Genomic DNA, 13,061 nt, shown 5'->3' with positions numbered 1-13,061 from the left:
AAAAAAAAAAAAAAAACAAGAAGAAAAAGAAGAAAGAAAAAAAAGAAAGAAAGGAAGGAAGGAAGAAAAGAATAAATAAATAAAAAAAGAGAGAAAGAAAGAAAGAAAGGAAAGAAGGAAGGAAGGAAGGAAGGAAGGAAGCTCAACCAAACGAACACCACCACCACTAACAAAAATCTCTACATTTCACTACAGCCATGGAAGCTGTTGTATGTCATAGTGTGTCACACAATATACCCTTTGGTTCACACATATTTAGTTGCAAATGTACGTTGCAATAGTCTTTAGTCTGGTGCTATGTCTCTGGCTGCTGGCTTCTGGCTTCTGCCTATGGGTTCTGCTATACTATCAATATGGATCCTCCCAGGGTCTCCTCACAGATAGACAATTGTTGCCCTGTGTCATGAAGGTCCTGCAGCTTTGGATCTGCAGGACCCACCACTTCAAAGGCTTCAGAAGTTCATAGGTGGGGTAGATGTTGGTACGGGCCAACTTAGAGTCCTGGATCAATGTTAGCTGAGTTGAACAGCTGCCAGCTCTCCCACATCCACACCACCAGGGTGAGCTCTTCAGCACTGCTCTGGTTATCTTACCCAGTGCCATAGCCAGCAAGAGACAGGGTCAGCTTTCTTGCTTTCATGCCCTCAGGGCGCCTCACCCCCAACCCCACCACCAGAGCCATCTCTACTGTGCTCTTTGCCTGGTGCAGGGCCTGCTCTCCTGAGTGCTGCAGCCAGAAATGGGCAGAGTCAGCTCTACTCTCATGACTTCAGGTCCAGCTCTCCTGTCTGCCACAGCTGATGAGAGGCAAAGAGGTAGCAATATCTCTTCCTCACCCTCACCACAGAATAGCAGAACAGTGGCTGGCCTAGCTGTCCCTTGCAACCAGGATCAGCTCTATTGTGCTCCCCAGACAAGGTGCAGGGCCACTCTTCTGAGTATTTCTTCATTTACTTCTAGTTTTTCAGACCTGTTAAGTTACTATAATGAATGTTTCTAATTTCTTTATGCAGGTTTTTTATTAAATATTTTCTTTATTTACATGTCATATGATTTCTCCTTTCCCAGTTCCCCCCCCCAAAGAAAAACCAAAAAACAACAATAACAAACCCGTTGCCTCCCCACTCCTGCAGGTTTTTAGTGCTACGAACTAGTCTCTTAGAATTGCCTTCATTGTGTCCCATAAGTTTGGTTGTGCCACAGGCCGGCCAGTCTGGGCCTCCTCCAACCCACAGGGGAATAGGGTCCTAGTCAGGTCGACAAGGTGTAGGCGAAGAAATAATGGAAGACACACATGGAAGTACAGGATCTGAATGTATTTCTCAAAAATGTCATCAGACTTTTACAGTCATTGCAAAAGAGAAATGAAATATCTGGCAGCTCAGTGGTCACGGTACCTCTGAGGTCATCTAAAACACACTGGGTCTAAAACAACAGCCATCTCCTTTGGACTGGTGCAGCTTCCCCTGGGTTCCAAACACACTTGGGTCTGTGTGGGCCCTGCCAGAGTCCCGGGGGGTGGGGGGCTGCGGGTGAGCCAGCCAGGAGGGTAGAGGCTCGAAGCTCAAATCTCAAGTTGCGAATGCTGACTGCAGCACAGTGTCTCTCTCTCTCTCTCTCTCTCACACACATACACACACACACACACACACACTCTGCTTAAGGTCCCACCCATCCTTAATAAAAACGCCCACTATTCTAGTCTTCTGGGCTAGTAGAGACACATCTCTTTCTTGCTAATTCCTAGAGTGGTTCAGCCTAGAGTGGTTCAGCTTCAGTACTTGACTGAGAATGAGGATTCTCCTTGACCTTGCCCTGGGATAAGTCTCCCATTCTGTAAACTTCAATGCCCTACCCACAATGCCGAAGGCAATTAGTCTGGATGGGTAACATTCTTTACAAAATTCCAAGCCAGGGTTTGGCTAAGATGTTGGAACATTGTAAAGGTCAGAGCAATGTCCAAATTTGTCTAGCTATTAGTAAATCATATCTTGGTGGGCACCTAGCACACAAGTTTGCAAGGACATATCTGGTCTACCTCTGAGTTAGGGAATGCCAAGGAGATGATGCAGGAGACTGGCTTCCATGAAGCTTTTGCCTCATAAACTGCTGTCATGCAAAGTGTGTGTGGATGTATTGTGATTTAATTTTGATTCAATTTTAGAAAAATTTCAACTTCTTTCTTGATCTATTTTTTTTTCATTCAGGAGTGAGTTATTTAGTTTCCATGACTGTATAAGCTTTCTGTTGTTACTATTGTTATTAATATTCAACATCAATCTATAGTGGCCAAATAGGATGCAGGGTGTTTTTGTTTGTTTGTTTTGTTTTGTTTTTAATTTTCTTGTATCTGTTGAGATTTCCCTTGTGTCATAGTATGTGGTCAAGTTTGGATTATGTTCCAGAAAGTGTTGGGAAGAATGTATAGTCTTTTGTGTTTAAGTGAAATTCCTATAAAAATCTATTAGGTCCCCCTTTTAAGAAGGAATGAAGTATCTACCTTTTAGTCTTCCTTCTTCTTGAGTTTCTTGTGGTTTGTGGGTTGTTCTTCCTGTATTCCAAACTTCTGGGCTAATAACCACTTATCAGAGAGGGTATACCATGTGTGTTCTTTTGTGATTGGGTTACCTCACTCAGGATGATATTCTCTAGATCCATCCATTTACCTAAGAATTTCATAAATTCATTGTTTTTTCCAGCCTAAATATAGCTATCTCCTGAGAGGCTCTGACAGTACCTGACTAATACAGATGTAGAGGCTCACAGCCATCCATTGAACTGAGTACAGGGTCCCCAATGAAGGAGTTAGAGAAGGGACCTATGGAGGGGTTTGCAGCCCCTTAGGACAAAAACAATATGAACTAACTAGTACCCATAGAGCTCCCAGGGTTTCAACCACCAACCAAGGACTGTATGTGGAGGGGTCTGATTGTTCTGGCAGCATCTGTATAGTAGAGGATTGCAAATTCGATCATCAATAGGAGAAGAGAACCTCTGCTCTGTGAAGGTTCTGTGCCCCAGTGTAGGGGAATGCCAGGACCAATAAGTGGGAGAGAGTGGGGTGGCAGGCATGGGGAGGGGGAAGGCAACAGGGGTTTGTTCTTGTTGTTTTTGTTTGTTTGTTTGTTTTTTGGAGGGGAAACTGGGAAAGGAGAAATTTACATGTAAATAAAGAAATTATCTAAAAAAAAAAATCTATCAGGTCAGTTTAGTTTATGAAATCAATTAGCTCCAGTATTTTTTGTTTGTTTAGTTTTTGTCTGGAGAATCTGACCATTTGCAAAAATTGGGTATTGAAGTCTTCTACTAACAGTATGTGATGGTCAGTATGTGATTTAAGATATTGAATTGTTTCTTTTATGAACCTGGGTGCCCTTGTGTTTAATGCACAGATATTAAGAATTGCAGTGTCCTTTTGGTGGATTTTTTGGTGCTGCAGTATGTAATGTCCTCCCATTTCTTCTGTTTAGCTTTGATTTGAAGTCTATTTTGTCAGATGCCACGCCCACTCCAATTTCGTCTCAGGCAGATATTTGGACAAGGGTAGAAAGCAGACACACTCATTGCCAAAATATCATAAGAACCATCTCTAGGCCACTTACTAATAGTCCTCTCTTCCTCTAAAATCTCTTCAGCCACGTCATAATCATCGTCGTCGTCATCATCATCATCATCATCATCACTCAGAACACAGTGTTTTTCCTGTTCCTATTAGTATGTCCCATTAAGCTTTATGTAAAGCATTCAATTGCTTTTCTAGTTCAAAGTTCCAAAGTTTACTTTCTACCAGCAGACAATATGGTCAAGTCTGTCACAGCGATTCCCTGCTTCCTAGTATCAACTTCTGTTTTAGTCATGTATTCTATTTGCTGCACAGAGACAGCATGGCCACAACAACTCTTACAAAAAGCAAAACAAAACAAAACAACAACAACAAAAAAAACCATTTAACTTGGGGCTTGCTTACAGTTTCTGAGGTTTAGTCCATTATCATCCCAGTCAGAAGCATAATGGCACATTGGCAGACATGGTACTGGAGAAGTAACTGAGAATTCTACATCTGGATTTGCAGACAGCAGGAAGAGAGACACCAGGCCTGGCTTTGGTTTTTGAAACTCAAAGCTCATCCCCATTGACACACTTCCTCCAACAAGGCCACACCTCCTAATCCTTCTCAAGTAGTGCCACTCCCTGGTGACTAAGAATTCAAATATGTGAGCTTATGAAGGACATTATTCAAACCACCAAACCTACCATCAATATCTTTATGATTCTACTAAGGATTTACCTTTTGGATAAAGAGTGACCCAGGAAAAGAACACACAAGGATCCTGTAATTCACCTTCTCACTCTCTAAATGAAGTCTCGAGCTATTATAGGTTGCCTGTGTGTGGCAGTGGTAAAAGCTGTCATGTGTCTGTGGTACAACATTTTTCCTCAAATGACTTATATCTTCAGTAGATGGTCTTTATACATATCCTGATTAAAGTGAGGAAGACAGAAATATTCCCATGGGGGAGTGAAAGGAATAGGTGGCAGGAAATTTCAATTTGAGACTGGTGTTGTCCTGCAGGTGCTGGATGGAGGCAAGTATCATTTTTGGTACCTCTTCCTTTCACATCTGGCAACTTCTCCCCAGCCTTCCCAACCTGGAAAGACCTGGGGTGTAACACTTGCAAGCAGAATTCCAGCTGAGTCGGTAAGATCTGCAAACCTAGTGTTCTACTCCTGCCTCTTAAATGATTGGTGACTCTGGAATCAGTGTTCCTTCTTGTCACATGGAGATCATAACATTTGCTAGAAGGACTCAGCCAAACAAATCAGGAACATGCAAATGTAACAATTTGACGGTTGAGTCACTGACACGTGTTCTGTATATTCTTTAACACTGTCCTGGGAGGAAATGAAAATGATAGCTCTTTGTGCTATTGTTGTGATCAAACAGGAGACTGAGAAACAGCTATGGATCCCCACTGCTCCTGCCTCAACACTGGGCCCTGCTGCATCAGCAGGGCAGCAAGAGTGATCTTCATTGCTCATCTCAGAGTTTCCTTCACTTCATGTTGGTGCTTCTGCCTCTTGGTTTACTCAGAATCCCTTTATAAGCTACAATTATTTGCAAAATTAATTTGAGGCTATTGAACTTGCTGAGGACAATAGAAATTTAAGAGAGCTCTTTTATTTAAAAAAAATTCTCTTGTGATGTTTTTGGGGCAATTTACAAGGGGTGAACTATTATTAATAAAAAAAGAGCTGATCTCTTTTCTCCTCTGCAAACTCTGCATAGGTAGCAGAAAGTGATGTCAGACCAACCTGTGAGTGCTGCAGATACCTTCCTCTAGAATGCCACCCACATCCAACTTGTCTTGTGAAATTGCCTTACCTCTCAGCTTGAAAGAGGATACCAAGGAGCATCCTGGATTCCAGCCAACACGTTTCAAGTATTTGATGGGACGTGCTATGAGTCAGGTGTTTTCGTCCCTCATGACTTGGAAGGAAGCCATTATGAACCATGTGATTATATTCTGATCTGAAATTTGCCCTGTCTTTAGCATGGCCAGGCAGATGCCATGCTTTCTGTACTGACTGAGGGACCTCCAGCTGGATTGGAGGGGACTTTTCATTTTATTTATCTCATCCTGCTAAGGCAGCTGGTTTCCACACTAGCAGTTTAGTTCTCTGCAAGGCGCAGGGATTCAGGCCATCTGCTGCATCTGCTGCATCTGCTGCTAGGTGCGCACTCTTGAACGGAACAAACCAGAGTCTTGCAAATCAACAGCACCCTGGTTTTGTTAGTGCAGTCTTGCATGCCCGGAACACAAGCTGGGACTCAGGACCCCAGTGTAGGTGTTGACAGAGCACATGTCCAGATGTAACTATTGCGATTTTTCAAGTCAGATACCAAATGGCTGAATTGGCTGAAAAAAAGAGAGGTAAAAATGGTGTTAAAGAAAAGCTCAGCTCTCAGCGGTGCTCACAGCAGAGAGACTGCATTGTATTCTTAAAATAACCACACCAATCACATGCAGACTGTTTTTTTATGTTTGGTTTTGTTTACATTTGTATTTTTTTCAAGTAGAGCTTTCAAAAGCTAATTTATGTCTGTCAGCACATCCTTAACAAAACTGGCTAATCACCCAGTTAAAACAAACATTTCAAAAATAGATAAAGTGAAAAATAGGTTGTTTTCATTACACTACCACAGACTGTTTCATGAATAATGTGACCTTCTTAAGAGAAACTGGTTCCTTAGGAGCAGAGGGAGGCAAGCTGAGCCCCACTGTGCCTGGTGGATGGACGTTCATCAACAGCGGCTAGCCTTTCTTCCTCAGAAGATGGACTCCATGACCTGGTTTATAAGTTTTTAATATATTCATAAGCAAGTGATACATTGAGAACCAAGTTCTTGAAGGCCTGGGCCTCTGTTGCAACTTATTTATATTCCTTTCCGGGCTTTTCTAATATCACTGAATTACTATGTTCAATTAACAGACTACCCAAGCAGGACCAAATGGCACAGGCCTGAAATTCCAACTACTTAGCAGGCTGAGGCAGGAGGATCACAAGTTTAGGGTCCTTCTGGACTATAGTGACATCAAAGCCACATTAGACAACTCAGTGTGTTTCTGTTTCAAACTCTTGAATGTCAGAAGAGGCCTGCGAATGTAATTTGATGTTAAAAAGTTGGGTTAGCACACACAAGACCCTGAGATCAATTCCTAGTTGCACCATTCTCTAGCCCCCACCCCCAAAATCATATTTGTGTGTGTGTGTATGTGTGTGTGTGTGTGTGTGTGTGTGTGTGTGTGTGTGTGTGTGTGACAGGCATGCATGTTATTATGCATTTATCATGCTCAGTGTATTCAGGCATGTTTGCCCTAGCATGAGTATGTGGTTGATGTTGCTTGTTTTTCTCCATCACTTTCCACCTTTTTTAATTTTTAATTTTTATTTATTTATTTATTCTTTTGAGACAGACAGAGTCTCTCACAGGACCTGGTCCTCATGACGGCCATAAAGCTACAGGAAGACCTGATATCAACTCAGACATTGTTCCCAGTGTCCACTTTGCTTACTTTGAGGCAGGGTTCCTGACTGGTGTAGAATTTGCAAGTAGGGCAGGTTGGTTGGTTGATAAACCTCAGAGATTCTCTTGTCTCTCTTCCCAAGTACTGGGATTATAGTTGACCATCTCCACCATGTACATATTAAAATTCACTTAATTAATTTATTTGTATTATTTTTTATTTGTGAGATTATAACATAATTACATAACTTTCCCCCTACTCTGAACCCTACTGCTTGTATATCATTCCTTGATCCCTTTCAAATTTATGGCCTCTTTTTTTTAATTAATTGTCATTACATGTAATTTCTTTTAAATAACACAGATTCTGAAGTGTGAACACAGTTCCTCATGTTTGCAGAGCAATCATTTACTAACTGAGCTTTCTCACCACCTTTCTTCATTTTAATGTATTATCTAGTGACTGCTGCGACAAAGCTGCTAAGCTTTTCTTGCATAGCAACCATCTTCTGTGTATTAGGTGATGGTACTGTTTAGGAAGTGAGTGTTGCCAACCAAAGAGCACACATGGTAAGACTCATGGCTGCAGCTGTATATGTAGCAGAGGAAGACCTAGTCGGTCATCAATGGGAGGAGAGGCCCTTGGTCCTGTGAGGGTTCTATGCCCCAGTGTAGGGGAATGCCAGGGCCAGGAAGCAGGAGAGGGTGTGGTTGTAAGCAGGGCAAGAGGGGAGGGAACAGGGATTTATTTTTTGGAGCAAAAACTGGGAAAGGGGATATCATTTGAAATGTAAATAAAGAAAATATCTAATATACTAGGGAAAAAAAGAGAAGTGAGTGTTACTGTTCCATCATACATGGAGGGGGTGGGGTGATGTTTTAAACACAGAACTCATTCAAAGGATGTGACTCAGTTGGCATGTAGGTGTATTTGACTTTCTTCTTTCCTCTTTCCTGACACAACAGCTAGAGTCTGACCTGTCATCTTAGGACCATAAAACAGTCGGAAAATTGAATTCCTACTCTGAAGATGATGGGACAGGAAATAGAAACCTAACCTCGTGCTTTGCAGCGAGTATCTCCACTCACATAGCCCAGCTTCCCTTTTCATCCCTTGCTAATTATTCCTTCTTTTTCTACCTGAAATTGGATTTTATGTATTATGGTCAAATTTCAAGAATTTCCCTGGTTTTACAGAAAATCCAGATTATGGTTCTGTTTTATTTTTTTCACATTTTGAGAACATTCTCTAGAAGCTAAGCAGTGAGAACAAGCCTTGTACTGCTCTCTTTGGAAACGGTTTGTTATATCTTGAACATTCCTAGACACAATGTGCTACTTTCTACCAAGGCTAGGTCTATACTCACCCAGAGCCGGTGCATTTCAACATGTCTGTCTTATCTCCCTGATGCTACCATTAAGTATCAATATAGTTTTAAATGTTTAACAATTTGATTTGATAGACATCATTTTGTTTGTTATATTACTGCCGAGACGATCTGTATGTAACAAAAATAATCTTTATATTTTTTAATTTCCTTTGCTTCCTCCTTCAACTCCTTTTGCTCCTTTTCCTCTTCCTTCCCCCTGTTCTATTCTGCAGTTCAGGAGATTGAAACCATGCCCTCTCACTTGCTAGGCAAGTGCTCTACCACTGAGCTATATCTTCAGACCTCTTTTAAACTTTTATTTTGACATAGGATTTCAATAGGTGATCAGGATGGTCTTGAAGTCACTCCAGGCAGGCCAGGAATTTGTAATGCTCCACCATTAGCATCCTGAGTCACTGTGATGGAAGGAACACACCCCTAGGCACAGTTCTGTGAATTTGCTGAGAGTTGTGCCATGTGATCATCATCTCGGTGAGTTCCCACCCCCTCTGGACACCCTGGTTATCACATCTGGCAAATCCCATATAAAAGGGCATCTTCTATTTTTAGTCTCTGGCAACGCTTTAATGGTTTTGATTATTATTTCAAGTGTTCTTTGTCCTTAACATTTTTACATTCTTCAAAGATCTGGGCATGTACCAAATATGGCTAGACTTTTTTTCAATCTTTTGCAGATATTTGTTCCCAGTTTTAACATGCATACTTATTTTGATTATTATTTTTGCATATGAATGGTTACATTTTAATAGTTGTACTATTCACATCTTCTTCATAGTATCCTCTATATTGCCCTTTTCTTTTCAATTATATCTTCAAACTTTGATGACTTTAAGATATTTTTCTTTTCAGTTTTTACATTTAAGTCTTTAATGCAATGTGAACTTATTTGGGCATGCACACATACTGACATTTTCCTGAATGTTCCATGTGATTTTATAGCATCTTTCATTGGCTAGTAACTCCTCCCCTCATTGCCATGCAGGGTTCTATAGAATAACTAGATACAGTTTATTTCTAGATGATACTGTAGTTTTGGGAGAGCATTGATTCTTTGGTTTCTTTTGTGCTTATTGGGTTATCACAATTTTGTAAGATAATTTTGCATGGAAGGATCTAGTAATATTAAGTAATATTTTTCCCAAGTAAAGGTACCTTTTTTTGATTTTTTTCTAGAAGATATTTATTATCATTTTGGACAAATATTAAAAATAGCTAAGTAGATTTTTAAGTTTTGTTATCTTAATGTTATGCCCTACCGATTTGAAGTGTTGACTTGTCAGAAAGTTTTGGTCTTTTTATCCAGAATCATTATTTCCTTAGAACTATTATACATTCTCAACTTTGTAGTTTCTTTTATAAAGAGCCTTTGCATATCTTTTTAGGGTCATTATTGTAATTTGTTGCTTTTTTTTTTTTGCTTACTGTTTTAAATGTAATTTTGTTTCCATTATGTCTTTTAAATGATTCTTTCTGGCATATAGGAAATGTGATTTTTTTCACGTTTTTCACATTTTTACATTACATATGGCCACTCAGCGAATGCTAATAAATTATAAGAGCTTTTAAATGGATCCGCTAGTGTTTTCTGGGACATAATTAGATTTTAAACCTGGCTTTCATTGAGCTTGCTGAATTTTATTATTATTGTTCCTGACTGTATACATGAATCTCTTTTCTGTACTATGGTGCATGAAGGGCTAAGGCTAAATAACATTCTTATGTGAAGTCTTTGTTCAAAGGGAGGCTAGAAATATATCTAAAGAGATGTTAAGATGTTGTCATACTGGGTAGCCTGAGCCCATTGCAGTGTGAAGAAAAAGCACATTCAAGGACTAAAAGAGGCACTTGGGCAGGGACTGTAAGAAGTTGGTAAGTAGAGGTTGTGTAAGTTTCACCAAACCCCACAGTGTGTCCCTGCAGATGTTCTTTTTTTTTTTCATCTAGTGATATCTCTCAGCCGCCACCATGATTCTTGCTAGTGGAACCATCTCTATTGCTCAACTCGATGCCATAAACTTCCCTTCCCCCCTCAGCTCTGGCAGGCTAGTTTCTCAGGCCTGCAATGCCAAACAAAGGAATAAACAGTCATAACATTTTCAAAAATAAATATAACATGTCTGCCTCCCATCCTCGCCAGGGCACAGAAATCATGTCTTATCTTTCTATCTTGCCTCAGCCAGCCAGCGTCTGACACATAAAAGGCAGGTTTTAATTGAATTGGAGCTTTTACATTTACGAAAGTTCTTCTCATTGTATACTTTATGCTCAAACCCATTCCTCACCACTGGTTTGGTAACCCTAATTGTAACCTATCATTTTAGACTCCTTTTTGTTATGTTTCTCTTCTCTCTTACCAGATTTCTGCCTGTCTTTTTCAGCTTTGCCCATTGCTTTTCAGAGTTTTGTTTCTAAACTGTTCATTCCAGATTCACAAAGAAAGGAAAACATTGGAATTTTTTTTTTTTATTGGTTTTCTAGACAGAGGGAAATTTGGAAGAAAATCTAATGAAATGTCCATCACAGCAAGGGTGACCAACCCTATGGAAGGGACATGTGAAATGGAGAGGTATTTTAGTGATGATGTTTTTATTAAGAAAGTTTAATAAGGGAGTCTGCTACTAATATAGTCGCATCGGGCTCTGGTAAGGATGAAGAAATTGTAAGGCTTAACAAGCCACCTTAGCCCCATTTCCCTGGAACATTCATTTTCAGTATTGGTAGATGTGGATTGTCTTGAAGTAGACACAGTAAACTGAATATTGACTAGTTGTAGTGTCACAGATCCTTAAGATGCAACATGGCATCTGTGAATTCTTTCCCAGGAAGCATTTATCCATTTTCCTTCCTGGAATGGAAGGAAGGCTGGAGCAATTACTTGCTGACTCAGGGGATGGGCATGGATCAGATGGAGTGAGAATAACTTGGGCAACCAAACACAGATGGAACCAGACCAAGGCTGAAGACAGAGTCATACTATGGAGACCAGATAAATCAGTGAAGTACATCTGCTATTGGACTACAGCCAGACAAAGGTCAAAGACACAGTAGGGCAGGAAGTATGGTAATGGTGAATTACAGGAACCCAGACTTCTCCTGAGTCTGGGGCCACAGGTCCTTGATTTGCTGACTTTAGGGATCTGAGGTCAAGTTGAACATTGATTTGAGGGACACTCCTTGTGGCTGGCAATATTGATGAGTATGTTCTTTTACTTACATCAAACCTGAGGAAGATGTTCAGCATCTTTTAGAGCACTCTGTGCTCTACTGTGCTAGTTGACCAGATGACAAAGTCTTTGGCTCATTATACTTTAGATGAATGTTTACCCAGCTGCCTAGCATTAAATTAAGGGTGAAAAATCAAAAGAAACAAGAAAGTAGGACTAGCCCCTTACCCATTATACTCAAGTCTATGAAGCATGGCTTTTGGATTCTGTGACTGAGGCCTAGTTATTCACCACAGATTTAAAGGGCGACAATAGGTTGTCTTATAATAATAATAAAACAAATGCTGTTTTCCTGACAGCTGAGAGAAAAATAAGAGGAAGATCACAAAGCATCCCAGGGACAAAGCACAGAAATAGCTTTAGAATTCAAAGGCCAGGCTATGATGACTTTACTCTGTGACATCACATGCTAGTTTGCCAATGACAAGGATGCTAATGTTTGCTTCACTTTCACTGATTTGCTGCCCTGCATTCCTCCAACTAACTTGCACATGTGATTTTTTCAATTCCCATGAAATCCCTGAGAGTTACTATAACTCTACTCTACAGGTATGGGGAAATTGAGGTATGAGGAGATTAAGGAACTTGGTGAAGGTTACAGACCTGGTAAACAGGGCTGGACTTAGGCTTTGTCCTAAAACTCACCATTTATCTATTTATTTAGTTTTCTTATCTATTGACTTCTTGGAAACGAGGTCTTCCTCGGTATCTGGTCCTGATCATCCTGCCGACCATCCTGTCTCTTTTCCCTGAGCACTTCAATTATTAAATTTAAACATTTCACAATAAAGATAACATTACCATCTTCATTTATAAATGCGGAAACTAAGTCTCTATGGAGTAATGGTGACAGTCGTCGAAAGTGGTGCTAAACATGATGGTAAAGCCAAGAGTTCATTCTGCTTCTGAGTTACCTGATGTGGCTTGCCAAGAAAGACGATGGTTATTTCCAGAATATTCTGATCAAAACCATGATACCCAAACCAGACATGCTGGAGGATGCCCAACGAGAAGATTGAAATTCAATTTTTGAAGGAATTGATGTTATAAATGATCAAGAACTGGGAGCTCTTGGGAATAAAAGACACAGATGGGTCAAGTCAGCCAGCTGCACTGAGCTTAGCCAAAGGGAATTCATAGGAAAAGGACAGCATTGGGACAGTCAGGGAGACATGACTCCTAACAACTTATGAGATAATGGTATCTGTAGTATTGTACTTTCCAAGTGCATTAGCTGGACTGGGCTTTTGTAACAATATTCTTATTTTTTTTTTTTAGAGATAACTGTTTAAATCCTTAATAATCTCATGTTGTAGTATATAACTACTTCTCAATGACAGCATAAAGTAGGTGTGTGTATACATACATATATATTATGTATGTGACTATATGTATCTACTTCTGCATATATATATATAT

General features: G+C 40.2%; 2 long non-coding RNA genes across 3 annotated transcripts in view; one reads left to right on the top strand and one right to left on the bottom strand.

Moving 5' to 3' along the window:
- Window positions 1-5,602: 5,602 nt before the first annotated feature.
- On the bottom strand, window positions 5,603-11,968 carry LOC116100589. Its single transcript, XR_004122661.1, has 2 exons — window positions 11,633-11,968; window positions 5,603-5,918 (listed from the first exon to the last, which is right to left on the bottom strand). It is a non-coding gene; the product is annotated as an uncharacterized LOC116100589 (long non-coding RNA).
- Window positions 11,969-12,089: 121 nt separating this feature from the next.
- The window catches only part of LOC116100587, an 8,233-nt gene continuing 7,261 nt past the window's right edge, over window positions 12,090-13,061 (top strand). Inside the window, exon 1 of one of the 2 annotated variants that reach the window (XR_004122658.1) lies at window positions 12,090-12,191. This is a non-coding gene — a long non-coding RNA (uncharacterized LOC116100587). Of the gene's footprint in view, window positions 12,208-13,061 lie in introns of both variants that reach the window. The other variant, XR_004122659.1, reaches the window with a different exon arrangement.

This window comes from Mastomys coucha, unplaced genomic scaffold (assembly GCF_008632895.1).
Source record: "Mastomys coucha isolate ucsf_1 unplaced genomic scaffold, UCSF_Mcou_1 pScaffold21, whole genome shotgun sequence".
Classification (NCBI taxonomy): Eukaryota; Metazoa; Chordata; class Mammalia; order Rodentia; family Muridae; genus Mastomys; species Mastomys coucha.
Note: the sequence above shows the minus strand (reverse complement) of the source record. Positions and strands in the feature narration are given on the sequence as shown.